The sequence below is a fragment of the Panthera onca genome, chromosome B2 (genome assembly GCF_046562875.1).
Source record: "Panthera onca isolate mPanOnc1 chromosome B2, mPanOnc1 haplotype 2, whole genome shotgun sequence".
Classification (NCBI taxonomy): domain Eukaryota; kingdom Metazoa; phylum Chordata; class Mammalia; order Carnivora; family Felidae; genus Panthera; species Panthera onca.
The window spans coordinates 72,214,851-72,242,722 of NC_138343.1; the positions used below are offsets into that span (position 1 = coordinate 72,214,851).

At 36.8% G+C, this 27,872-nt stretch overlaps 1 long non-coding RNA gene across 2 annotated transcripts in view; it reads left to right on the top strand.

Moving 5' to 3' along the window:
- Positions 1-27,872, top strand: part of LOC132667318 (uncharacterized) — a 493,653-nt gene that overhangs the window by 122,137 nt on the left and 343,644 nt on the right. For both annotated transcript variants that reach the window (XR_009605082.3, XR_009605080.2), the window contains exon 2: positions 14,102-14,183. This is a non-coding gene — a long non-coding RNA (uncharacterized LOC132667318). The remainder of the gene's footprint in view (positions 1-14,101; positions 14,184-27,872) is intronic.

Here is a 27,872-nt window from a genome sequence, read left to right on the forward strand (position 1 = left end):
ATCAACACTAGAATGTAGTAGAAATATTATGAGGGAGGTATAGTTTGACAGAGAATATTCATTATTAGAATTTTTATCATTGTAAAGCCAATCCATCTTGAGATATAAAACAACACGCAAAGCCAACATCAGTATAAAAGATTTAAAACCATGTCCCATGTTCTCCAGCCTTACTGTGCCAGGTGTGGCCCGTGAACCAGCAGGATTATCACCACCTGAGAGCTTATTAGAAATGCATATTCTGAGGCCCGACCCCAGACCTACTAAACTGGGATCTGCATTTTACCATGGTCTCCATAATAAAGCTGTTCTTTAGTCCTGACAGTAGTTGTACATGGAAAGACTTTTCCCGCATTCAGAAATAGCTGTTTGCTTAAGCTCAGCTTTAAAAAAAAAACAACCTCTAAATTGGTTCTGAATTCAGAAAAACAACTGGGGTTTTACATTTTATCTCTACTTGCTGTCAAAACATATTTTGACTGAATTTTTTCACTTTTCAAATAATTGTTTTTGTGTCACATAAATGTGGCTAGTGCATAACAAGGCATTAATATTTTCTCAGGTGAAAATGTCATGTTACTCAAAGGTTTTCTTGTTTTCGTTTTTTGTCTTTTACTCTGTTCAGATACTTAAGACATGATTTTTAGGGAAACATATAAAACAGAGTGTGTGTGTGTGTGTGTGTGTGTGTGTGTGTGTGTGTTGGTTTAAGAGAGAAAGTACTCTGTCTTGATAAAGCAACAAAAGCAAATAGGATTAGATCCACATCTGATTTGAAAAAAAGACATGTTACCTTCTGTGGGGTCCAGGTACATATTTCCAGAGTGGGTTCTGGTTTTGGAGCTGTCCAGTGCTTGTCCATGTGTACAGGGAGGTTAGACAACCTTCCAGAAGGCATGGAATCAAGAATTTTCAAAGTGTTTTACCCCCAAAATATTGTTCTAGCTGTTTAGTGTCTGTGAGTTGGTAAAATGAAGCCAACCAAAAGCCACATTTTTGTTAAGCAGGATGGTATCAAACCCACTAGCTTCTATTTCATTCTTATATGATTTACTTGTTTTCCATCTGCAGTGCTTTCTCCATATATCACTAATTCTCATGCTTCAAAGTTCAGTTCTAGTCTCATCTCCTCCTGAAATCATTCCAATTTGCAGTCTCATCCCGATCTCTTACTTCTCTAAGTCCTTTTGCACCTGGGGCACAACTGACATTAACATTTTATTGTCCACTGTTTTTTCGTCAGTTATTCCCTAGGTCTACCTTCTTCTCTAAACTAACTGTTAAAGTCATTTAGGGTAGATTTGAGGTCTTAACAGTATTGCCATTCCTAGTGCTTCCTATGGGCTCAGAATATATTAACTGCTTAGGAACAAGTTGTTGATTAAACCAGTTTACCCCACTGCTTACAGAATGAAACCCAGGAGAGTTAGCTTTTTCTTGGGCACAGAGAAGGTTTATTAAAACTGGGTAAAGGGTTATGGAAAATAGAAGTAAAAGACGATGATAGAAAAGAGTTGAGAGTGTTTGCAGTCAAGCTTCATGAGCTTCACAGACTCGCCTAAAGCTAACTCTTGGTGCCAACTTCGCTTACCCAAATGTGCCAAGGTGAAGGCCTGTGAAGGGTGGGTGAATGAGGTAACTGAAGATTAAACCAGGATCTGGAACCATTATCTTGGCTTATGTTTCTGGCAGTAGCATACTCCCTGCCGTAGAGGTAATCACAGTACAATTATTAGAGACCATGGCAGATCCCTAGTTTCTAGACTAAAGGCTTAATTGATCTTCTGTTGGCCCGGGTACCTCCAAAAGACACCTAGATTAGTCCGCATTATCTGCTCTTGGATTATGAAGAAGAAAGTTGTTGCCAACCAGAAATATCACCACTTTCTTGAACATAGTCTTAATCCCTGAAATCCAGCTGTGTGCATTCATCACATTCAGTTGTTGTGGTATTGGGGTTGGATGAAGCTGTTTCATCTGTGTGTACTCTGGGGGCATTGGTATAACCTGGAACACCATGGGAAGCCTGCTGAAATCCTGGTTTGTGAACTCAAGTGGTTCTATTTTTCATGTCTCTTCTCATGTATTGTAATACATTTGTTAGGTCCTGGCCCATTAGCATCCGTTGGCACTAGGAATATTTGGTTTTTGTTGTTGTTTGTTTTGTTTTTGCTAGTTATCATGCAGGAGGGATCATTTTTTCCACTTCCCTAATGTATAAAACTCACCCAGAAAAACTTATAGGCTTTAATTACTTCACTTATTTCCTTTATTAGAGACCAGAAAAATGACAAATGTCTGTTCTGAGGGATGGTATTTATAGTTCATTACATGTCATGCTTCATTTGCTATATCCATGCTGACGTACGTGTGCTGATAGTTACTTTTGCATTCTTGCTATGTCTTGTGTAAAAGGGCGCAGATGTCTCCTTACATTTTTAATTGCATTATAACAAAACATGGATTTTTCCATTATGGTTCATATATAAAATGTCACTAAAATAACAAAAATTGAATGATTACTCTGTTTTTAAGGTTTTAATTGGTTTTGAAATCCATGGTGGCTTAATATGATCTGCAAATACACAAGTATCTTTCAGTTAGAGAATATTTGCTCAGGCAGGAGTCTCTTCCTTTATTGATTCTGTAAATGCCCAAATAATTTTGATTGCCAATACCATTAACCACATCACTTTGCTCGTCACAATCCTGCATTGCTTTCTCTTCCAGACCTCCATCTTTTTACTTTTGATTTCTGTATCCTAATGTAAGTCATCTTGGTCAGTGGAAAAAACATAATTACTCATTCTTAAAGTTAAACTAATCATTTGAAATAAAGGCATATGTAGTATAGGCATCATGAATATAGGACCATATGGCATATTTTGTCAGTGAATGGCATTTACTTATTTTCAAACTCAGATATGAAGATTGGACATTTTCTGAACATCTTTTATGGGTCAGGTATTGTATTGGGGCCTTACATACATGACCTTGCTTAAAGTTCAACCCGAGGTAAGTGGTCTTATCATCATTCTACAGATGCAAGCAAAATAGGGTTTCAGAGAGAGAGAAAAAAGAGAGTCAATGCTTATTTCAGTTACCTGACTGATAAGAGTTGAAGCTTGGATTTAACCCCAAATCTGTGTAACGTCATCTTGCCTTCCTAGTGAGAAACAGAAAAAATAGAAAAGTCACCCTCCAACATGACTATGACCCATTAGTGCCTTCAGAAAATGGTTCGATGGGAAACTCACTAACCCAGGGCCTGCTTCCATGGTTTTTGTACTCGGATACCTGTGTTGGTGAAGGAGAGGTTGAAATAGCTCTGATAATTCTCCAGTTGAATTTCTGGCTATCACACAATTTAGAAAAGACAAATTGTTCACTCTGACTGCTGTGGTACATAAATATCTACCATTTGGCTGTCACCTGACTCGAGCAAATTTTTAATGGGCTAAGGGCTAAGAAAATAAATTTATTGGAAGTAGAACTCTAATAATAATCTGAGGAGACCACATTTAAAAGAGTCACTATGCTGATTGTGTCAATAGACATCAGGAATGAAAGGGTAGGATGTAGAAGTGGCAATGGTAGCCAGAGCTGTGCTAGAAAAAAGGGGGCCCACTAAAGAAGATCTTTGTCTACCACTTTGTGGAAATTAGTCATTTTCACTTACAGAGTGTAAAACACTTAAGATTGGAGGAAAACAGTGTTAGCATGATGGCTGAAGTCACTCAGTGAAAAGAGCAGAGACTTTTTAATCTGTTAGACTCCCGTGTTAATTACCCATTAACAATGGCCATTAACCATTTATAAGACTTTTGGAAAACTCTTCAGTTCCTTTGAAATTGGAACATCCATCTGTTAGGGTTGTGGATTTGTATTAAAATTTTGAGCACCTGTATAGTATGTGTTCAATAAATGTTTGTTCCATTTCCTTAACAGCACATTAGTATGATAACTCCTTGCTTTGTTTTCTAGAGTATGTATTTTTTTATGTTGCTTTTGAGTCACCAAAGTTTTGTGAAATGTCACAATTAAGTTCCAAATTTATTTTCTTCCCTTGGTTTTTATGTGAAATTTTCCTGATGTCCCACTGAGCAAGTCCCAGTGTGATATCTACATTCTTTTAGAAAATCAAGCTGTTTTGCTGCTATATGCATTCTCCTTGGGAATTAGGTGTCTTCAGAACAAATTTAGAAGACTTTGCTGTGGATACTACAGGCATAGGAAAACAGCTCTCTGATCCATAGGCAAGTCATTCAGTTATTTTGAACAGAATTTTTAAAATCAACATTAGTTACAGACATTAGCATATAGTAAAACATTACTACACATATTTAGGAGCTATTGAACTAGGTATATTTTATTGTAGATTTTTTTGAACAAGGTATATTTTAAGTAAAGATACACATTTAGAATCAAAACTGATTCTATGGTCAGTAAGAATCTCCCCAGGGGTGCCTGGGTGACTCAGTCAATTAAGTGTTCAACTTTGGTTCAGGTGATGATCTCAGGGTTTGTGAGTTTGAGCCCCACATCAAGGTTCTCTGCTGTCAGCACAGAGCCTGCCTCAGATCCTGTCCCCATCTCTCTCTGTCCCCTCCCCACTCACATCCTCTTTCTCTTTCTCTTTCTCTTTCTCTTTCTCTTTCTCTTTCTCTTTCTCTCTGTCTCTCTCAAAAATACATAAACAATAAAAAAAAAGAATCTCTGTGAGTGGGTCATCTTCATCAAGGGAATCTACTATGACATAGTAAAAGCAGCAGAGGGCTTTGGAAGAAAAAACTTGGACTTGAGTGGCTTCTTATGAAATAGTTGAGTACCTTTAGTTTAGACACCTACCTGCCTTTTTTTTTTTTAATGTTGATTCAAGTCAGTTAACATATAGTGTAGTATTGTTTTCTGGAGTAGAATTTAGTGATTCATCACTTACATATAATACCCAGTGCTACCCTTCTATAAGCCTTGGTTTGTCATCTATAAAGTGGTGATGATTAAAATTCCAACTGTGTTACCAACTGTGAGACAAAATAAATAATAAAATATTTACATAGAAAAGTTTAATATTAAGATTTGTTATCATTATTACCACCCCCAAACCAAAGTATCATGAATCTTGATGAATCAAGGAAATGGTGACATCAAGGTAGGCTGAAAGGGAAAAGGGAAATGTAATCCAAAATGGATTTTAAAATACAATAAATCAATTCCAGCATTGTGGGTTATCTTATTTCATTCCTAGTGGGAGAACTTGCCTGGGTAATAAAGCTGATTAGCTGATTCACACTGATGGTGACAGGAACCAAGCCTTGGGACTGGGCTGATGGGGAGCTAGATTAAGAGCGTCTTCTCACCTCATCTGCCCCTCCCTTACATCCTTTTAACAAGGGCATCTGCAAGGATGGTTCAGAACCTTTCAGCTGTTAGGCGATGACATTTAGTGCTAACTAACCCCTACCTAATTACTAGGTCATACTTGCAAGGTGAGTTCTCTTAAGTCCTTACCCTAGTTTGTTTGCTGTTATTCAGAAACTGGTTAGTAGGGTTAAGTGTTGACCCCCTCTTCCTAATGTAAAACAGACCACAGTTTTTATGGAAACACTGCTTGGATAAAAATATAATTCCAATAATGAATTCACTTTTACATACAACTCCTTAAGGTCACTTGGAAGTCTTAACTTCCTTTGCCCACAGAGAACGTGCGCTGGGAGGATGAGTTTATAACTATAATGACACAGGAATGTGGTAGAAGGGCTGGCATTCAGAGGTTCAACAGACTTCATCTCATTGTCAGTGAAATTGCTGTACAAGGACAGCTATGAGGAAGATATTTGTCAAAGGTTTTGAAAGGGCAATCACAAATTGCCGATGAAAGTAGATGAAGCTATGAAAGAGATTTGTGAAGACTGATTTAAAATTGAATAGTGTTATGAGACACTTTTGGAATTCTACAGCGTGGCTGGTGCCAGGAGAGAAGGGATGAGAGAGGGTAGAACGCTGAATCCTGTTTGCCAGCAGACACATTAGGCCCTGCAGCTCAGATCTCAGCTGTAAAATTCACTGCACTCTGGGCATAGTGGTTGAGGGAAATGCCTGTGGTTTTCCCAGCCTGCCTCTCTCAGCGGGCTTTGAGTGCAAGTCACCTCAAAGGCTGTAAGAAACCAAAAGGAATGGGAGAAGGAAAAGCTAATAATTGAAACAAAATAGAAACAGCAATGAACTGTTAGTTGAAAAAAGTTTTTAGTATGCTGTGAATCATCTTACCCTGATACCTCCTAAGGAAGGTGGTATGATTTTTTAAAACGTAAACGTGATTGGTTTATCTCCTCATAGGAGATCGAATACAAAGTTGTTGGAAGTACATATTTGGCGGCAATCCGTGAATGAATATTTACCATTTTATAAATCATGAGAAATATTTTAATAAGATTTAAGAATGAAGTTAGCAGGAGGAATTGCAACTGGGATATCAATCTCACAATGAGACATGACATTGTTCAGCTTTCCATGAATCTGGTTTCTAGGCTATGACCTTTTGCTGGTTCCTTCATTAGTTCATCTCTAAGAATTAGAATGTGAACATCTCATTTTATACTTCCTGAGGCATGCTGTGCAGAATGTTAATGATCAAAACCAGAAACAGAGCAACCTTTAAAACTGATGTTTTCATTGCCACATTTAACATCTAGGGAAGTAGAAGTAAAACAATGGAAAAGAGATTTGGTTGTTGCAATTTCTTGGTGGTTGTAAAAAAACAAAGGAAGGGAAATAAAGTCCATGACTTATGGTCATTTTTCTGTTAGGACTTAGGCAAACCAAACTGTGCTTATGTTACAGATTAGTATCGTTGCCTCCCATCCACTGTTGCTCCTGCCCATTTAGGCTTCGTTCTGACCCTTCTCTGTATACTTTTGAGCCTTTGAAGATCTTTCCTCATCTGTCCCGACCACTTCCACATATACTATCCATCTTCATGGAACAGAGTAGCTTAGCTGTTAGTGCCACTTTTGTTCTCTTAAGCACAAAGGAGATCACATTTCTGCTCTCCTATGTTGCTGCACCTATCACTTTGTGGTACCTAAGAGCAGAAGTGATATATCTGGGATAGACCATTTTAAATTTCTTATTTATTTTTAAATGATTATTTATTATTTTGAGGGATTGGGGGCAGAGGGGCAGAGAGAGAGGGAGAAAGAGAATCCTAAGCAGGGATGTTCGACGTGGGGCTCATGTTGGACCTGAGTGGGAATCAAGAGTTGGACGCTTAACCGACTGACCCATCCAGGCACCCCATAAACTCCTTTCTGTTGTTACTCAACTTTTCCATCTTTTATGTTTCCAAGAAAAATATGCTCATTTGAATTAATTAAACTTAATAAATAATGTAATGAAGAAGTAAATTGCAACCTCATGATGACCATTTTTTATCTTATTTTTATTTATTTTGAGAGAGAGACAGCACAAGTGAGGGAGGGGCAGAGAGAGAGAGAGAGAGAGAGAGAGAGAATCCCAGGCAGGTTCCGTGTGGTCAGCACAGAGCCTGATACGGGGCTTGAACTCAGGAAACCATGAGATCATGACCTGAGCTAAAACCAAGAGTCAGATGCTCAACCAACTGAGCCACCCAGGTGCCAATCATGATGACTATTTTTAAATTTATAGCTAGATTTTATAAATGTGCATTCATGCTTCAAGCAAATTGTAGTAGTCTTAATATACATGGAGACAAAGGCTACCAAAAATTCAGAGTTTAAGGAATATTTAAAATTAATGTCCAGCCCCATACTGCTCTTTTTTGTGCTAAAGTCATTTTTTAAAGTATAACTTTTTACTCTTGTATTTCTATGACAGATACAATTATATCTTCCTAAAAATTATCTAAATGATCTACTATTTTGGTGACCTTTTAAATACTGTGCTTTAACAATAATGCATACACAAGGGAAAAATTCAAAGTGCAAAATGATAAACAACAAATAGTAAATCTTTCCTATCTCAGACCACCAGTGCCACAGTCTCCCTCCCCAGATGAATCTAATATGACAAGTTTTTATGTATCTCTAGAAAGATACATGTCTACATATCTGTGATAGTCAGAATAATGCCACCCCAAAGATATTCACATCTTAATCTCCAAAACCCAATGAATATGTTACCTTAAATGGGAAAAGGGACTTAATGGATGTGATTAATTTAAGAATTATGAGGTGAGGATATTATTCTGGATCATACAGTTCTGTGTAATCACAAGGGTCCCTATTTTATAAGAGGGAGATAGGAGAGTCAGAGCAGAGACATATTTGAAGATGTTATGCTGCTGGCTTTAAAGATGGGGAGATGGGCCATGAGCCAAAAAAGCAGCCTCTGGAAGCTGGAGAAAGTAAGGAAGGGAGGAAAGTATGGAACTCCCTCTTAAAACATACAGAAGGATGTAACCCACCCAACACCTTGATTTTAGACTAGTGAAACCCATTTTGGTTTAGTGACCCTCAGAATAAATTCATGCTATTTTAAGCCACTACATTTGGGGCAATTTGTTACAGCAACATTAGAAAACTAGCAAATCTATTTCTCTATTGATATATTTATATGTCAGCATTTCTCCCTTTTTCACAAATCAGAATATATTATACTCACTTATGATTTTATTATAGTCCTATCAGCTCAAATAGGTATACTCTTTCTTTTTAAGAGTTGTGTACTATTTTGATAATATAAGGTTGTAACATATTTTTTAATAAAAGTTTATTTTGAGAGAGAGCCAGAGAGCGAGCGCATGCATGCACAGGCATGAGTGGACGAGGGGCAGAGAGAGAGGGAGAGAAAGAATTCCAAGCAGGCTCCATGCTCTCAGCACAGATGTGGACAGAACCCTGAGCCCAAACTCACAAACTGTGAGAACATAACCTGTGAGCAGAAACCAAGAGCCAGAGACTCAACTAGCTGAGCCACCCAGGTGTCCTGTAATATATTTTTTATAACCAGTTCTCTGTTCTGTTGATGGATATTTAGTTTGTCTCCATTCTTTTTCTTAAACAAGTAGTGCTACATTTAATATCTACATAATATTTTAAAAATTGTTATATTACATTTTAGATTGAGAGAGTAGTGTAGCACATCACATATACTTATTGTCTCACTTCAACATTTATTAACCCATAGCCAATCTTGTTTCTTTTATAAACCACTCTAACCTTAACCACTGTTTCTGGAGTGAAACTCCAGATGAAACTTTCAGACAGCATATCATTCCATCAGTACATATACTAGAATGTAACTTGAAAGCATAAGGAATCTTGCTTACAAGATTTTGTATACTTTTGAGCATATACTTAGTATATATTTTAGATATAAAAATGAACTCTGGAAAGAATGCTATTTTCAATTTCATAAATTATTTCAACATGGCATACGCTAAATAATGCCCTACTCACCTTACCCACTGTACCCCAATATACCAAACTTATTTTGATAGCTTTATCACATAATTAACCCTTAGGTTCCCAGAAAGTGAGTTAAAAGGTTTCAAAATAAGGGGCATGTGGGTGGCTTAGTCTGTTAAGCGTCCGACTTTTCAGGTCATTATCTCACGGTTGGTGAGTTAGAGCCCATGTTGGGCTCTGTGTGGACAGCTCAGAGCCTGGAGCCTGCTTTGGATTCTGTGTCTCTGTGTGACCCTGTGTGTTCCCTGTGTGACCTCTGACGTCCCCCACTTGCACTGGGTCTGTTTGTCTCTCTCAAAAATAAACAAACATTAACAAAATTAAAAAAAAAAAATTCAAAATAAGTTTTATGATATATTCACCTTGGTATTTAAATCCATATAAAGTTTAGAAAACATTAACTGTTTATTAAGTTAATTATTAATTTTAGGATAGTTTTGTGGATGGGAGGCAAGGTCACTGCATATCTTTTCAATTTTTTTCTTATAAATGGAACTGGGCTTCTCCAAAGGTGGTTTCCAATACCAGCAGGCTCAAAATCATTTGAAAATTCAAAAGTTGAACAGCTTCAGTTCATTTGAAACTTGTCAGAATATTTTCCCCAGATTAGAATTGTGATTTTTAAAAAGTCTCATTTGCCTGAATAACAAAGGTTCTTATGAGGTATCTTTCTATGGGAAGGATTTTTCTATCCATCCACTTAAATGAGAATTGAAAGGTAAAGTCTGTAAATGACATTAGAGCCTCAGTGTATAATCTCCTTTCTCCATATCCATTTCCAGAATTCATGAGTTTCAGGATTTGTCTTTATTTTGCATGATGGGTAACTACATGTGATTGCTCTCAGATCTGAAACATGCTAGTAAAGTTCACTGGGGGGTTCTCCAGAATCTTATAGCATTTGTAGAAGTAAGAAATAATTTCAAAGTAAATAATTTTATTAATAATCCTTTTAGCCAGAGAATTTCAGTATATTTCTGGCTTGGACTCAAGCAGAGGCATTAAAACCATTCAGTAATCTATAGGGACTGAGTTATTATTTTTGCTTTTGCACTGACTCCACCCACACATGAATTTTTGTGACACTTTCTGTAAAACACATCCATACAATTCACCTAGAGAAATGTCTCTGGAATATTTACAAACATATGTTCACATTTTATTTAACTCAAAATATGGATCACACTACATTTATTTAACATATAAATATATATACATAGATGTCTTCTTGGCATGTCATAAACATTGTTTCTAGTCATCTACATGAGCCCAGCCAAGAGTTTGAAGTTTTACTTGCTCTTTAAATCACACATATGCTCACTGGGTATTTTTCCTTATTTCCACATATGTGTGCATTTGGGAAGAGTTGTGTGGTTAAAAATTGCTTTCTTCCGTGAGTGTGTGTAGACAAAGGCCACAGTGACTCATATCAGAAACAACTCCTTTTTATTTCTCTCTTTGGTTGCCAGAGTCTGCAAGCTTTACAAATTAACCTGGCCCACAGGTGGGATCTTTTGTGATATGCATCCATGAAAGAGCTGATCAATTCCCAGAACCTTACACCATCCACCAAGCTATGTGGTTACATAGTTAAAAAAAATTAATTATACTTATTTGAATTGCTTCGTTGACTAAATTTCTCAGGACGGGTCTAAGATAAATTTTACCCATAGTGGTTCCTGTCACGTATTGCATAGCACTGGAGAGAAGTCCTACACTACATTGAGGCTTCTAGCCACTTAAAATCCAAGCTCCCCTTTTTTCTTGAGAAAGCGGTGAGTATTTTTGAAAACCAAATAGAAACAACTTCTGTTAATCCTAAAATAAAATCGTCAGAAATAGAAAAAAATGCTTTAGATGTTAAAAGGCAAAACAATTTGAATGTGTCTTGGAAATAATTAAAGGTGATTAAAGGAAGTGTTGTGTCACATTTACATTTATTGAAAATAAGTTTTAAAAAAAGCTAAAAGAAGAAAATAAGCTGTTTTCCCATGTAATACATGGTACCTCTATTAATTTGTATGATTAATTAATCAGAATCCGTGTGTCCCTTAGAGATCTATAGCAGTAGGAATGTAAGGTAATTCACTTTGGGTCAAATTCTACGTATAAATCTATTTCTCAAAACGAATCATTTACTCATTGGTGTATTGATTCAACTAGTATGTATTGAGTGACTGCTGGAGACAGACAACTTACCTAGAAAATATACATATGTTACTTCTAACCCTCTGTCATTATCTCCATTTTAAAGATGAGGACTTTAAGCTCAGATAGATAAAGTGCTGAGTCAGGATCTCATAGCTGGGCGACAGTAGAACTGTGTGCAAGCGGAGGATTCCTGACTCTGTCCAGTGTGTTATTCACTATGGCATTGAAACTTCTAATCCTGCAGAGTAAAATGAGTGCTATGCTAGAGTTACAGGTCAAGTGCTTTAGAAATGTGGGGAATTAATCATGTCTGAGGGAGTAGGAAAGGCCAGATAGATATTAGGCTGAAAATGGTTGACCCAGTCACTCATATATTTTGCTAAGGAGTTTGCATTTTGTTCATTAGGCTATGGGGAACCATTAACAGATTTTTAAAGAAGCATAAGGCATGAATCAAGAGTGTGTGAAGAGAATAACTTTAGCAGCAATGAGAATTAAAAACTAGAGCAATGTTTATTATCCCAGCTTTTTTGATTGCTCATGAACCCACTACATGTTTATTGTTCATTAATTATATTATTAAAGTATTATAGTACTAAGATTATGTGTCTTATAAAACTATATAAAGCAAAGAAAAATGAAGTAAGATTCCATTCTTGATTCTTTTAAATTTTATTATTAGCAGTAAAATAGTTTTGCTTCCTAATATAAAATTAAGATAGTGATAAAATGTTACTACTGTATATATAATGTATGTATGTTTTTATTGAGAACAATGTGATTGAATATATTTCTTAAAAACACCCCAATAACCCTGTAGTCTACACTCTGATATAGAGCTGTCTGAAGTGCTGGCCTAAGTTCAGTTTGTTTTGATGTTTTAATTCCGCTGCTACCATAGTTGCTACAATATTTATTCAATTTTCATGATTTTATTCAACTTTCATAATATTTATTCACTTTTAAATCTTGCCCTCCAATTATTGCAAGTTTTGTATTGAAATTTGGCTGGGAAATTTATATTTTCCCTGATATCAGGCAGAGGTTGCAGACTAATTGGAAGCTGTAGGATTTTCAATTAAAAACAAATTTTTAATGTTTATTTATTTTTGAGAGAGAGACAGAGTGCGAGTAGGGGAGGGGTAGAGAGAGAGGGAGACACAGAATCCGAAGCAGGCTCCAGGCTCTGAGCTGTCAGCACAGAGCCCGATGCAGGGCTCGAACTCACAAACCGTGAGATCATGACCTGAGCTGAAGTCGGACGCCCAACCGACTGAGCCACCCAGGCACCCCTAACATTCATTTTTGAGAGACAGAGAGACAGAGTGTGAGTGGGGGAGGGGCAGAGAGGAGACAGAATCAGAAGCAGGATCCAGGCTCTGACCTGTCAGCACAGAGCCCAACCCAGGGCTCAAACTCAAGAGCTGTGAGATCATGACCTGAGCTGAAGTCGGATGCTTAACTGACTGAGCCACCCAGGTGCATGGATTGTCAATTTTTAATAAATCAACTCTATACCCACTGAAACTGTAAAAATTCTTAGTAAGTGCAAAATGTATATTTGAGTTTTTAAATGTATGGATAAGAATTTTTATAGCCACTAGTATTACTATTGAGGGAACGTTACATAATCACATTAGATGTGATTACTTCATCATGTTTCTACCTCAGAATGTGGCTGCTTCAGTGCATCAATGCAGCAGTTTTCTTCTCGGTGCTTGGGTTTGCATTTTTAGTGTTAATTTTCAATTTACTGTTTTATTTCACTTTATTTATTTTTGATGTGGAAATCTTTGTATCACTATTCAGGGATGACCAGTCTGATTAAAACGGAATATCATCAAAACCTGACTTTTACTGGCTTTTTGAGGCAGTATGTTGAAAGGATCATCACTGTCAACTCCCACACATGTAGAATGCCCTCTTCCCTCAGGATAATTGCCATATAAGAGGAAACAGCTGGCATCTTTCAGCAGTGTCTGCTAATACTGACTTACCTATGAGGAATTTTAACTAGTCTATACAGAACTTATTTTTTTCCAGGCACTGTTTTATGTTAACCAATCCTCACGGCTTTTCTCTAGGAGAAAAGTACTAGTATAATAAATAGAAAGAGTTAGGGATCTCTGGAAAAAAGAAAAAATGAGACACAGTTTTCTTGACATGAGAAGTCATTTTAGGTCTCTGATCACGGTGTGATCTCTACCAGACTGGCACTACTTGCCCAGGGAACATTCTTGAGTTATCTCTGCAAGATTTCAACCCCTTGGAGCACTCAAATACCTGACTAGTTGGCTTGTGGCCCTGGTGACTTTGATCAACTAAGATCTGGAGTCCATCACCTTAGGATGACTTTGGCCCCAATCACATGCTGAATTCCCCATTGCACAAGCCCCTTCATGAATGTGTATGCATCCTTAGCTTAAAGCTTCCGCAGTTATTTTTTTCCAGGAGACACTACTTTGAGATTTATCCCCTGTGTTCTACTTTACTTGTTGCAGGTAAAATCCTTCCTTTTCTGATTCTTTGGCTTGGTTATTGTCTTTTGGCTCGACACCCACCAAGAGGCGAACCCAGTTTCAGGTAATATATATTAACTTCCTATTTTATATGAAGAAATGTGTTCTTTCTTATTTTATGTGAATTAAATTTTAAGGATAAAAATAAGTATAAAAAGGAGATCTAATATTTCTTCCAGTGCTCTAGGCGATCCACCTCTTAGCCCCAGGGGTGGGAGGGGAGGGGTGTGGGCCTCACTTTGAAGACTTCTAGATTAAATATGTGAGAGAAGGTGGATCACAAGGTCGTGGCAATAGGCAAGTGCAAAGCAGTGCTTGTGAACGAAGATAAGGGAGGTGGAGTCATACGGAAGTAGGAGTTATAGAATTTATCACTCTTAGACATCAACTTCAGCTAATACAGAAGAAACTATGAGCAGCTTTAGTGCAAAGGCAGATCCCCAACAGCTCCAGAATTGGTGAAGTATAACCTTTCCAGTTCCTTCTAAGCCATGCGTGATTCTTTCATTCTTTCCCAGTTCAAGCGATTGGATTTTTCACTTTCCAATTTGTTGCTCAGTTGGTAACTGAATCAATACCTCTCTTGGCCACACCCAGTGGTAGCAGAGGATGGCTGAGAATGGCCACCACTTTGATTTTGGTGAAATGATTTATGTGATCTTTTGAGGCACAGCAGGATAACGAGGAATGTCAGCTGTTCTGATTGTTCTGTTTCATATATGGATCTAATGACATGGTCAATGGTACTTGGACACATTCTGAACCTGCAGATCAGCTTGTGCCCACAAAATATCAGACAAATAATTTTCAAGTGAAAAACTGAGACACCTATCTAGATATTTATTTGAGTGATACTAAACAGCTGGATTACTTGCTTTAGCTTAATAACTAACTTTCTAACTTTCTTGGTTAAATCAAGAGGAAGGGAATCCATGCTTCTCCAGCGTTTACTTTATTGGTGTTGTATTCGATAAGGTTCTCTAGGAAACCAGAACCAGTGTACATATATATATGTATATATATATAGTTATATATGTTTATATATATATATATATATATATATATATATATATACATATATATATGTGTGTGTGTGTGTGTAAGAGTATATACATATATATATGTACATACATATGTATATACATACATATGTATATATATGTGTGTGTATATATATATACTCTTACACATATATATATAAGAGTAAATATATATATATACTCTTACACATATATATATAAGAGTAAATATATATATATACTCTTACATATATATATATATATATATATATATATATGTAAGAGTAAATGTATATGAATAGTCTTACATATATCTGTATATAGATAGGTATAGACTTATTATTAGGAATTGGCTCACATAATTATGGAGGCTGAGAAGTCCCACAAACTGTGGTCTACAAGCTTGCAGACCCAGGAAAGTTGGTATTCTAGTGGTGTGATTTAGTCTCAGTCTGAAGGTCTGAAAACCAGGGAAGCCAGTGGTGTACCTCCCAATCCAAGGTCCCAGCTCAATCAGTGAGGAAGAAAAACAAAAAAAAATTCCTCTTTTCTCCACCCTCTATTCTATTCAGACACTCAATTGATTGGATGAGGCCCCCTCACATTGAGGGAGGGCAATCTACTTTAATGAGTCCACTAATTCAAATGCCAACCTCATCTGGAAACACCCTCACGTCCAGAGATAATGTTGAATCTGGGCATCTCACAGTCAGTCAAGTTTACACTTAAAATTAGCTATTGCAGGTGTCCTCACAATTTCTGTCTCTGGATTAGTTAGTATTTCTGCCTGATTCTAAATGGAAAATATTTTCAATGCAAAATATCTGAAAAACAAAGAATGAAATAAACTATTGATAATTTCATCATCCAGAGACTACCACAATTAACATTTTGTTATAGGTCTTTTCAGCTGTGTATCTATTTAAGGGATTTTTTTTTGACATGCTATTTTGTAACCTGGTTTTTACTCCTCAGTTATCTTTTTGCCATTTTCTCATGTCAAAAATATGCTTCTACATCAGATTTTTTCCTCTATAGTATTGCCATATTGTGATTTATGATAAGAAATATATATATTTGGTCTTTGTCCTTGTTTCTGGAACAGAGCTTGTAAAACTCTTGGACTTTCCTGAGTGATGAAAGTCATAAAGTTGTCTTCGCTTATGTTAATGAAATGACTTTGGGAGCACATCTGAGGGTGGGGCTAATTGACAGTGAAGTCAACCATCTGACTAGAGTATTTATTGTAACTTTCAGAACCAACCCCCCTGACCTCTGGGGAGGAGAGAAGCTATGGAGGTTGAATCATTTTCCAATGGCTAATGATTTAATCAGTTATGCCTATGTAATGAAACCTCTGAAAACCCAAAAGGACAGGGTTCAGAGAGCTTTCAGGTTGGTGAATATGTGGTGATTTGGGGAGATTGGTGCACCTGGCGAGGGCATGGAAGCTCCTTGCTCTTTCCCTATACCTTGTCCCATACATTTCTTCCTGTTAGAAGATTGATAGCTGTTAGATAGATAGCTGTTCCTGAGTTACATCCTTTTCTACTAAACCAGTAATCTAGTAAGTAAAATATTCCTCTGACTTCTGTGAACTGCTCTAGCAAATTAATTGAATCTAAGGAGGGGTGTTTTGGAATCTCTGATCTACAGCTGGTCAGCCAGAAGCACAGGTGATAACCTGGATTTGTGATTGATGTCTGAAGTGGGAGTGGAGGGCAGTCCCTTAACCTGTGGAATCTGAAGCTATCTTCAGGTAAATAGTGTCAGAATTGAGTTGAATTGTAGGACACCCAGCTGGTGTCCCAGAGGATTATGAGAGTGAAATTTGGTGTTCAGAACCCCTTTTAAGTATATATGAGCCTGGATATGTTTGCCTCTTTTCAGTTCGTATTTTGTTTTATAAATGAGTTTTCAAGGGTTTTAATAAATATGTGTTATGTATACAATTGTCTTTGCCAAACTGAAACATGTACATGTACATCATCCTTGTTTAAATGTGTAAGATTTTGATTATTGATGGGGCAAGATTTTTTTACTTACCTAATGGTCATTTGTGTTTCTTTTTCTTTTAAAATTACTTTTGGCCATTTTTCTTTAAAGGTATTTCTGTTTTTCTAAGCACTTTGTATTTATCAAGAATATCAGCCTCCCCACTTCCAGCTATCTATTTTATGAATCTTTTGTCCTTAGCTTGTCAGCTTCCTTTTAATGTTTTTATTGTGTTCTTTAAGCATAAAACTTTAAATTTTTATAAAGTGAATCAGCTGATCTTTTTATTTTTATTTTGTTTTTTAAAGTCTTTTCTCTTTCCTAATCATATTCCTATTTACCTGTCTTTTCTTTATTTTTTGAAACATAGTTTTAATTTTTAAAATCAGCTTTTTAAACCATTACAGTTTTTTGGCAAGTTATATAGAGACTATATTTTTTTCTATATTATAAGCCCTTACTCTAGCACCATTTATTAAAGAGACTTCCTGATTCCTTAGGATATGTGCTTTTATATATAATTCTATTTTCAACATGTCTTTTATTTCATTGTGTATTTATTAACCATAGTAATTATTTTATTTTTATTTCATGCTATACTTTAAAATCTGAAAGTGCTAACACTCTCCTGCTCATTTATACCCCAACATTTCTTTATTTTGTTTATTTATTTTTCTAATAAACTTTAGAATCAACTCAATACATACCAAAAAATTCCATTTTGACATTTATTGGAATTATATTGGATAACCATAGAAAATCAATATGTAGAGAATCAACATTATTTACAATATTGAGTGTTACAAATAATGACCATAATTTGGTTCAACACTTATTCAAATATTTTGCACATCTTTCAGTAAAATTTTAGACTTTTACTTTTTTAAGCATTCCTTAAAATTAATATTTTTCCCAGCATTTTATATTAATATTTTATATTTTCTTTATATTTAAATTAGTGTTTTATTATTTTATTTTCTAAATAGCAATTGCTTACATATGAAAAAATTGTTTATTTTTGCTTATTTTCTGGTAGTCATCCACTTAATGACTTTTTTTAGCAAGTCTAGTAATTTTTATGTTGATTGTTTGGAATTTTTTTGATAAATAATTCTGTCATATTAATAATATGATGCTTTTATTTCCTAATTTCCAATAGTTAATACTCATTGTATTTCAATGCAGAAATAGTAATGGTTAAATATTCTTGAATTATTTTTTCTCTAGTGACTGTGTTATATGCCAAATCCACAATAGAAAATGAGATTAAGCCTTATTTCATAGAAAGGACTGTGTGTTTTAAAAGTGTGTATCCCAAACTAATTTCAGTTATAATCTAATATCACCTTAAGTGTTATAGATGTACATAAAGCAAGGACTCAAATCCAATGTAATTGTTTTTTAATACTAGGAATAGTCTGTGCCTGCTTATTTTGAATGTACATATTTGAGCACCACTCGCAAATCCTTTTTACTATAAGTTTGACTTACTTTGGTTATAAAGGTTCTATGTTTCAGAAGATTTTGCTCTCTTATGACTCCTTTTTATGTGAAGGTCCACTAGGAGACCTGTAATGGGACTACTTTTTTTCCCCTTCAGATCATCAACATAGTGACATAGCTTTAACCTCACACTGGCTATGTATATCAGCCTGTACTGTTAGCCTCCTGGTACATACAGTTTTGAAAGTGCCTGTTTTGTAGTCTGAAGATAGAAGGATAAATAGATCTTGCTTTCTGGAATATGTGTGAGCCCCCCAGATGTGGCATTAAATATATTTCTCTAACATTATTCAAATTTCTCATCATTTCTTTGTAAAGTTAGAAATAATTTTCAACTGAAAATACCCATACTTTAGAATGCCATGGAGTTAACACACAACTAATGTGATTAAGTGCGAACTTATTGGAGCAAATCGGAAATTGGCTAATGGAGCCCTGGGAGGGAGCATTGTTTATTCTGGCCATGATGTCTGCTTGTATATAACCCACAGGATTGGTAAACCTAGTCTAGCCTGTCTATGAGAAGTTTGCCTTTGTTTCTCTGAATGATCTAGCTTAAGAACTTACGCAGGGGAGATTCATTCTGGTGATGACCAGGCAAAATCATGGGGAGCTGATGAAGACGCCTTCTGGAGAGATGTCAGTCTCTATCCCGCCTTGATAATAGCAAGAAGATGGTATTAGGAGAAATTGGGGTGGAGGGGACCTATATTATTCCCCCAAATGACACGGGCTTCTTTGTTCTTTCTTCTGAGATGTCCATGATGCCACCACTTTATTCATTATCTTGAGCAATCTGCACTTGCCTCCAAAATAACAATTGTCATGTTGCAGTGTAGTTGTTTGTTAATGTGCTCTTTCCTCATGACACCAGCTATTGTCAAAGATGATGTTGGAGTTACAGTAGGGCTGCATTTAGCAATAAAGAGGTAAAGCAATATAATTTACTCTGTGGTTTCTCAAATATACCCAATGATCAAAATCATCTGGAATGGTTATTAAGTATACAGATTATCAGGTCTCTATCCTTGAAGTTTTAGTGAGAAAGCCAGTGTTGGTTGCCCAGAAATTTGTATTTTAAATAGGCATGCTTCTGGTGCCTGCTAATGTTTGAGAACCAATGATATAGGCTATAATAAAGAGAAAATGAATGTTTCTTTTCTTCTTTCAATATCTATTCTTTGCTTCTTTTTTTGTATCAATAGAACCCACAGTGATAAAGATTGTATGTGTGACTAGATATGGCCAATGTGATATGTGTGGAATTGACATGTACAACTTCCTGGTGGTGTCATAAGGAGACAAGCGGTGCTCCTCTTCCAGCCCTGCCTTCTTCTTGCTGCATGGGATGAGGACAAGGGGACATCCCATCACAGACTGCACAGATGAACACCACACTCTAGGCTTGGGGGCATGGCAAGATAGAGGGAGCCCAGGTCCCTGGATCTTGTGGAGCAAAGCCCTTTCGTATGAGATAGAACTACATTTCTGACTAGCTATTTCAGATCTCTGTTATATTAATCACACTTATATCTTAAATAATATAACATATAAAATACTAAAAAAAGTAGCATGATAAAAATATAAATTAATATAGGAAGAAAACATAAAATTACTTAATTTTAATTAAAAGTAAAAGTAGAAGCCAGAACCTTAAGTCATAAAGTTATTTACATAAACTGGTTGTCTCTGAGACATCCGTTTGGTTTTCAGGTTACTAGGAGGCGGGAGTTAAAAGGTATATATGATTAGGTATGCTTTCTCCAATATCGTGAAGTAAAGCTCTGCTTATCCCTTAACTCTGAAATAGTTTTTCAAGTGTTGCTATATATGGGGAGCACTGAGATACGTGCTGGAAAGAGAGCTTAGTGACTACTCACAGCAACTGTGTTAAAGGTTTCACAGTGTAGTTTCTTGGTGTTCTCCTTAATAACAATCATCAAAGTCATTAATATCTTGGAATCAATATAGTATAGTATAATAACAAAGATTTCTGATGCTCAGGATTGATTTAAATATAAAATGTAGCATTATTACAACACTAGTCTTTACATGTTTTTTTAAGCATCAGAATCCTTCCTTTCTTTTCCAATGAAATCTCTGGTAGAATCCCAATATGTAAAACCAAACTCCCTTCTGGCACCTGGGTGGCTCAGTTGGTTAAGCGTCGTATGTCGATGATCTCATGGTCCGTGAATTCGAGCCCCACGTCTGGCTCTGAGCTGTCAGCACAGAGCCTGGAGCCTGCTTCAGATTCTGTCTCCCTCTCACTCTGTGCCCCTCCCCCACTCTCACTCTGTGTGTCTTTCTCTATCAAAAATAAATAAACATTAAAAAAACATTTTAAACCAAACTCCCTTAATATATGTGGGAGTAAGAGACTCTGAAATCTGCCACTTCAGTCTGCCCTTGTTCTTGAAACCCAAATGTAGAATTCTAAAACACAAGGTAGAAATCCTTGATTTACAGGAATGGGTGGGTGCCTGTGTATGCTTCCGACCATATGCTGTAAGTATCACTTTCTTTCAGATGGACTTTGATAAGATCTGGACAGCTGACCATCTGAGATTATATTCCTTGGCAAAACCCCTGCATTTATATAGATTATGAAGACTGGCAACAGAAAATTCCAAAAAAATATGAAATATTTAGAGAGCCTCTGGTGTATTTTTCTGATTTTTATAGGAATATGGACTCTGGTTTCTTGGTGATTTAATTTAAAGTGATAATTTGTTGGCCAGAATAGATTGGTTTAATCCTACCCTCTGAATTAACTTAAGAACTTGAATTTACTCATTAAAATTTTTAAACATCTGCCAGGCTGGAAAAAACAGAGGCATATATGAAAAGAAGTGCTGGAACAGTGAAAAGGAAAATGGAAAATTAATTCGGAGGATTTGGAATTGTTCTAAAGTAAAACTCATTTTTTAGATGGAAACACTTAATGAAGCTAACAAGATTTTTAAGGAGTGATTTCTTGATTGATCCCAGATTTTGGAGATCTTCATTCCAAATCTCTGTCTGAGGTAGTTTTTAAAACCATGGAAATAGAGTTGGTAGCTTAGTAACTAATACTGCTTTGGAGATTAACATTTTCAACCAGGGCACCTTTGTATTCAAAGGCATATAGAATCTACAAAAAAAATGCAGCTTAAAATTCAAAGCAGACATTTGGCTTGCTATCTTGGGTTAATTAAGGATAACGGGGAATGAAGACATCATTAGAATTTTGTCACTTAAGAGTTTGTTTTGCTACAGTGAAGATAATATTGTTTCACAGGACCATGATAAAGGCTACATGTGCAGAATTTATTTTGAAGATTCCTGAATAATTATTTTGCATACAGTCTTCACAGAGTCTAATCACTCAAATTTTGAGTCATAGAGAAGCAGAACTTGAAAACTGATGGCCCACACTTTATTCTAGTATATAGATTTGTGTGTGTGTGTGCGTGTGTGCATGTGTGTGTGTGTGTGTGTGTGTGTGTGTGTGTGTGCATAGAGTAGGCACAAGTTTTTAAAAAATTGACTTTGGATCCCTTTTTGCGATAGCTTATACCATCTCTTTGGCTCATCACTGGGCACCACTGTTTCTACTCTCTTTAACACTTAACGCCCTGCGTTACAGTAATATTAATTTTCTTGGCTCTGAGGCAATTTTTATTTGCAAAGTTATAACCCCTCAGGCTGATTACTGCCTCTGGCATTCGAAGGGAAGTTGAGTTGGCCTACACTTAGTCTTTTGACTCTTCCTAGATGTGAGTAGTCCCTTTATGTAGTGGGTTTGAGGCAGTTGTATGCCATAGCAATTCCTGAAGGCCTCTTATGCACATTTCTTCCCAAACTGTGATCAGTGATCCCTGGGTTGGTAGTTTGAAATCAGTCCTGGTTATATTTACACCATGAAAATCTGCAACTGTTACAAATGGTTGGGGATGAGGAGGTGAGCTAACTGATAAACATTTACCAGGTTTGGTAAACATTTGATAAACATTTACCACTGGTTTGAGGGTATACCTGGGTGCCACCAAGTCTGCTTTTCAAAAGTGGTAAGTGACCCTCTGCTTGCAGAGTAAGCATTTAGTTTGCACATTTGACTTACCAGCTATAGAAGAATGGTTTTCTTCTGACGATAAATACAAATAGGACTGCACAGAATGCAAGAAATGTAAGGAAAGAAAGAGGATAAAGATGCTAACTGTGGAAATTAAGATTATAGGTTTTGGAGTAAGAGAGAGACTTCAAGGGCTCTGCCATTTTCTAACTGTATATCCATGGATGAGTTTTTTAAACCCACTAAGCCTTAGTTTCCTTATAAGTAATGTGAGGATTAAAACAGAATGTTTCCATCTGATTGCCTTGAACACAGTGGCTGGCACATAGGAAACCCTTGAATAAATCTTTGTAACTGTATAACCTACCAAGTATTTTGCCTGCATTATCTTATTAAATTCTGAGAGAGCACCATGATATAGTAGAATAATTGTCATATTTCAGATGAGGAAACAAAGGCTCAGAGAGGTTAAATAGCATGTCCATAATTGTACAAATGTTATGTGTGCTTTGTTTATTATTATTACTTATTATTATTTTATTATTATTATTACTACTCCTGCCTCTGTTTGCCTAGATTCTACAACATGATACCTCTTCAGAAAGCTTAAAATTTTCTCTCTTCTCAGTTAAGGGGTAATTATCAGAGACAACAATGTAGGTCTAAGATTGGCTATAGTAATAGAGACAAGAAATTACCACTTGTATCAATCAATTGCTCCTGCAAAACAAACTGCCCCAAAACTCAGTGCCATGTAACAGTCAAGCATTTCTTATCATGCCCACAGGTCAGGCAGAGTGATTCCAACTAATACTGAGGTCTGTGGGTTAGCAGGGGTGGTTCTGCCTCAACTGCACATTTGAAAGTAAGCTTCAAATCTATCTGTACTCATCTAAGAGGCTCTAGCAAAGATGAATTTTGCTGCTGTTGACAGTGACCTCTGTCTGCTTCCTAAACCACCTGCATCTTACTTCTTATCTCAGGCTTTGCTTTCAAGCCCAAACTGAGCCCTATAACTCAGTCTATTATCTCCTCTTTGCAGTGATTGAATAAAAGTGCTTTTCATAGTTTCTGAACCTAAACCATAAAGACAAATGTGTTTCCTTCAAAATAAATATCCATTAGTATCATTTGCAAAGTGGTTCTGAAACTTCAGCACCCATGAGACTCCACTGAAGGACTTGTTAAAACAGATTGTGGGGCTACATTCCCAGACTTGTGATTCAGCAGGTCTGGTGTAGGGCCCAAGAGCACACATTTCTAACCACTTTCCAGGTGATGCTTATTCTGCTGGTCCCACTCTGGGAACCACTGCATTGGTGTGCTTTAGCTAAGGTTCAGGCAGTACCTTGAATGAGAATGAATGGTGTCTTAGTCTTTTGGGGCTGTTATAACAAAATACCACAGGCTAGGTGGCTCATAAATAGCATATTACTTACAGTTCTGGAAGCTGGAAGTCCAAGGTCACGGTGTCAGCTTGGTTGGATGAGGGCCCTCTTCTAGGTTGTAGACTTCTTCTTGTATCCTCATATGATAGAAGGAGCTGGAGAACTCTGGGCGACCTATTTTATAAGAGTAGTGATGCCATTCACAAGGGCTCTATCCACATGACCTAATCATTTCCCAAAGGCCCAGCATTGGGTGTTAGGATTTCAGCATGTGATTTTGGGGAAGACACACTATGCAGAACATCGCAAATTGGAATGAGATAGAATACAAACGACATAGATTGGGACATAGGTCCAGAGGCAACTCTTAGGAGAGAGTAATGTAAAGAGAAAAGGAAAAGGAGTATTGAACACTAAAGTCAGGATGGAGATCTAAAAATCAGAAAATCAGTGTAAGCCTAAGCAGGTGGGTCAATGACCAAATAAGAGTATCTGTGGAAGCACCCATGGAGCCAGACAGCCTCAAGAAGGTCCAGATACAAGGGTCATGTCTCCAAACACAGGAGTTAAGAGAGCTCAGAAGCCAAGGTCAGGAAAGCCATTGACACACACACAGAACTAGATGTGCTCTTGTCTGTGTAATTGCTGCTACCCTAAAAGTCAATGAGAGTGATCTGAGGGATCTGGAGCAGTGCTACAATATTCAGATGTGGCTGCAATTAAATTATGGCAAGGACTTCTCTTAGGTTCCTTCTCTTACTCCTCCTCTCCCTTTATTCCTTCTTTCAAGAACACGTCACATACTTCTTGCTGCTTGAGCCTCCTGTGGATACTCTGAGAGTTAATTTGTCTGAAACCTAATGTGAGTACTTCCTCACTTATCCCTATAGTTGGCATTCATCCCCTTTTTCATCCATACATGGATATTTACTGAGTGCCTCCTATGCAACTGCTCTTACTGAATGCTAAAAATTCATAATCCCAGAGTTCAGGTGAGATTGAGTCTCTTGGCGAATTGTGGTACCTTACCAGGTTATAGGGTGTGAAATAAAAAAACTCTTCATCATGACAAGTCCTGATTTGTCAGGCATCTCCCAAGACCTCTCTGCCATATTGTTGTCTTATGCCATCTTTTTAAAGGAAAGATGCATTGCATTGAACTAGTCGCTTGTGCATGATTTCCTTTCCAAATTAAGAAATGAGAAGTGAGCCGATTAGTAAGTGTAAATGTATAGTTAAAGTATAAACTGTCCTCTCTGAGACGGTTGTGGTTTTGAACCCAGAGCCTGCCATTTATTATGACATGGGGATGGACATGTGCCTCCCCGAGGCTCAAGAGGTCCAATTTCCTCTGGAAATGCAGACATCTCCTCACAGGATTGTTTTAATTGTAGAATGAACTGATGCATATAAAGTTTCTAGCAGAGCACCTCATACACACTACAGAACATTCAGATAAATGTCACTGAAACAATGGAGATTTACATTATCTTACTTCAGAAGTCCAGCAATGAGAGGCCTAGGCTTCTTCAGTCCTTGTTCTTTGCCAGGCTCTGTGTGTTGCCTTTCATCCTCGGCATGTTTTCTCAGTTACAAGATGACTGTCACTGGTTGAGGACAGAACCCACAGAAAGACAAAAAGGAAGAAGATGCTAGGTGAGAGAAATGTCCTTGTGGGTCTTGCTCTTTCAATCAGGGAATAAAAATGGTCACCCAAAGCCTCTCTGTGGAATCCCCTTATGTCTCCTCTACTGGAAAGTGAAGCTGGTAACTTGAATAGCTTGCCTCTTCAGATTATCATGAAGAGGTAAGGGTGGCCACTAGAGCAAGAGGAGGGAAATGGCTTGTGCTAGGCAACCTTCAATATCTGCCACATATGCTGAAATAAAAATGGATTTTATCTTCCAGATTATCTGAGGAGTAATTTGTAATTAAGCTGTTCAAAGTGCTTCTTTCTCTCTTCCTCATTTGTTTCAGTGCCCCTGCACATGCATTAGCTGACCAGTGGAAAATTAAACTGAGTAGGCTTACGTTGTATGTATGACATTGTAGGAAATTAAGTACAAACACCTTGCTCTCTGATAGAGATACTATTAACATCAAGTATCCTTTGAAAGTTTTGTTTTGCTCCTTTGATAATATTTTATAGTTTCCTTTTCATTAGTGCAAACTTTAGCATTCAAAAAACATTCACTAAGCACTTATGTACCAAGTGTGGTAGTGGATAACTTGGTGAGGACCCAAAGGAAAAAGAATCCATCATTATGCCCTTAAGAAGCTTACCATATGATGGAAATAAGGCAAAGAGGAGCAAAGTGGGAAAAGCCAGAGTGTCATGGACAAAGAAGATGAGAAGTTTACAAGGGAAGGAAGGAAGTCAAGTAAACACTCAAGTCTTGGCTCAAGCTTCCTTATTCCTAGAATTCCATGATGGTCAAAGGTCGATAGTGGCATTGACTTATATACTGTTTCCTTGATTTCATTCTCTGCCCCCAACCCAACTCCTGGACAAACTGGGTCATGTTTGAATGGTCATGCCATTGAAACAATTTGTAGACTAAAAAATAGTTAAGTAAACTTTCAAGATCCTTTCCCATTGTGTTGTGTATAACTTGAAGGTGGAGAGGTGTTTTATTTACCTTCCTGTTTTGTTCTGACACATGATAGGTGCTATTATGTTACACGAGCAGTGAAAGAATGGATCCGATTCCACAGTTAACTGAATCTGATCTTGTTCTAAAATATCATTCATACTATAAAGGTTACATTTCCAGGAGAACCTTGTAACAACTGGGATTGGAAAAAGAAAAACATGAGAAAAAGAAGACAGAGATGAGGAAGCTAGTAACTTAGTGGGTTAAAAGCAACAGCAACAACAATTCTTGGAACTGAAAGATTCAAAATCATAAATATCATCTCTTGATTTTTAAGATCTTCAATCCTCATGTCAATCTACCAGGCTTTCTGCATGTAAAATGGTGACTGCTATGCATAGTGACTCCTTTCACAAACCATATTATTTAAAGCTGTGCGAGTTGTTGACTCATAGTTTGCAGCTGATATAAAGCAAAGTGTAACAGAGCACGGGGGCTGCCATGTGTGTCATGAGTGAATAAAATACCACTAACATGTTTACAATTTATTGGGGGGAGAGAGATGGGCAAAAGTATTCGGTGCCACAACATTTGATTGAATTAGCTTCTAAGAAAAATAAAAAAAAATTAAGATGGCTTCCAATGAAAGTTGAATCATCAATTTAATACACAGTTTTCATGAAAAAGAAATGTCCTTTTTGAAAGCTACTCAACATTTGTTTGCATTTATCCATAAAATTACATACAGCCTTTTCCCTACACTACAATTAAGGGGTAGATCTAAGTTTCTTTTGTGTTTAGAAGCTTGTGACAATTAGCAGTTATGCATAGCTTCATGTCTTCAGGCTCTTTTTAATAAAGTGTGCCCATGATTTTGAACTCTGGCACTTTTAGGATGAAAAACATTCTTTCAAGGTCTATAGAAAAGACTAGATTTTCATCATCATTTTCTTTTGGCAAGACTCTCAGTTTGGTCCTATGGCATCACCAACACAGTGCCCGGTTCCCACAGTAGTCGAACACCAGTTTGTTTTCCTAAAATCTAGGTTATTTAGTCTTAAGTAAGACCATCTGTGGGACATTGGCTGTCTAGTTCACATGGGGCTACATCAAGCCTAGTCCAGTTCCTAATTAATCTTTTCTCAATCGAAAAAGAAATTTCATAGGGAACAAACTCAGCCAGGACTCCCTTGGTACACA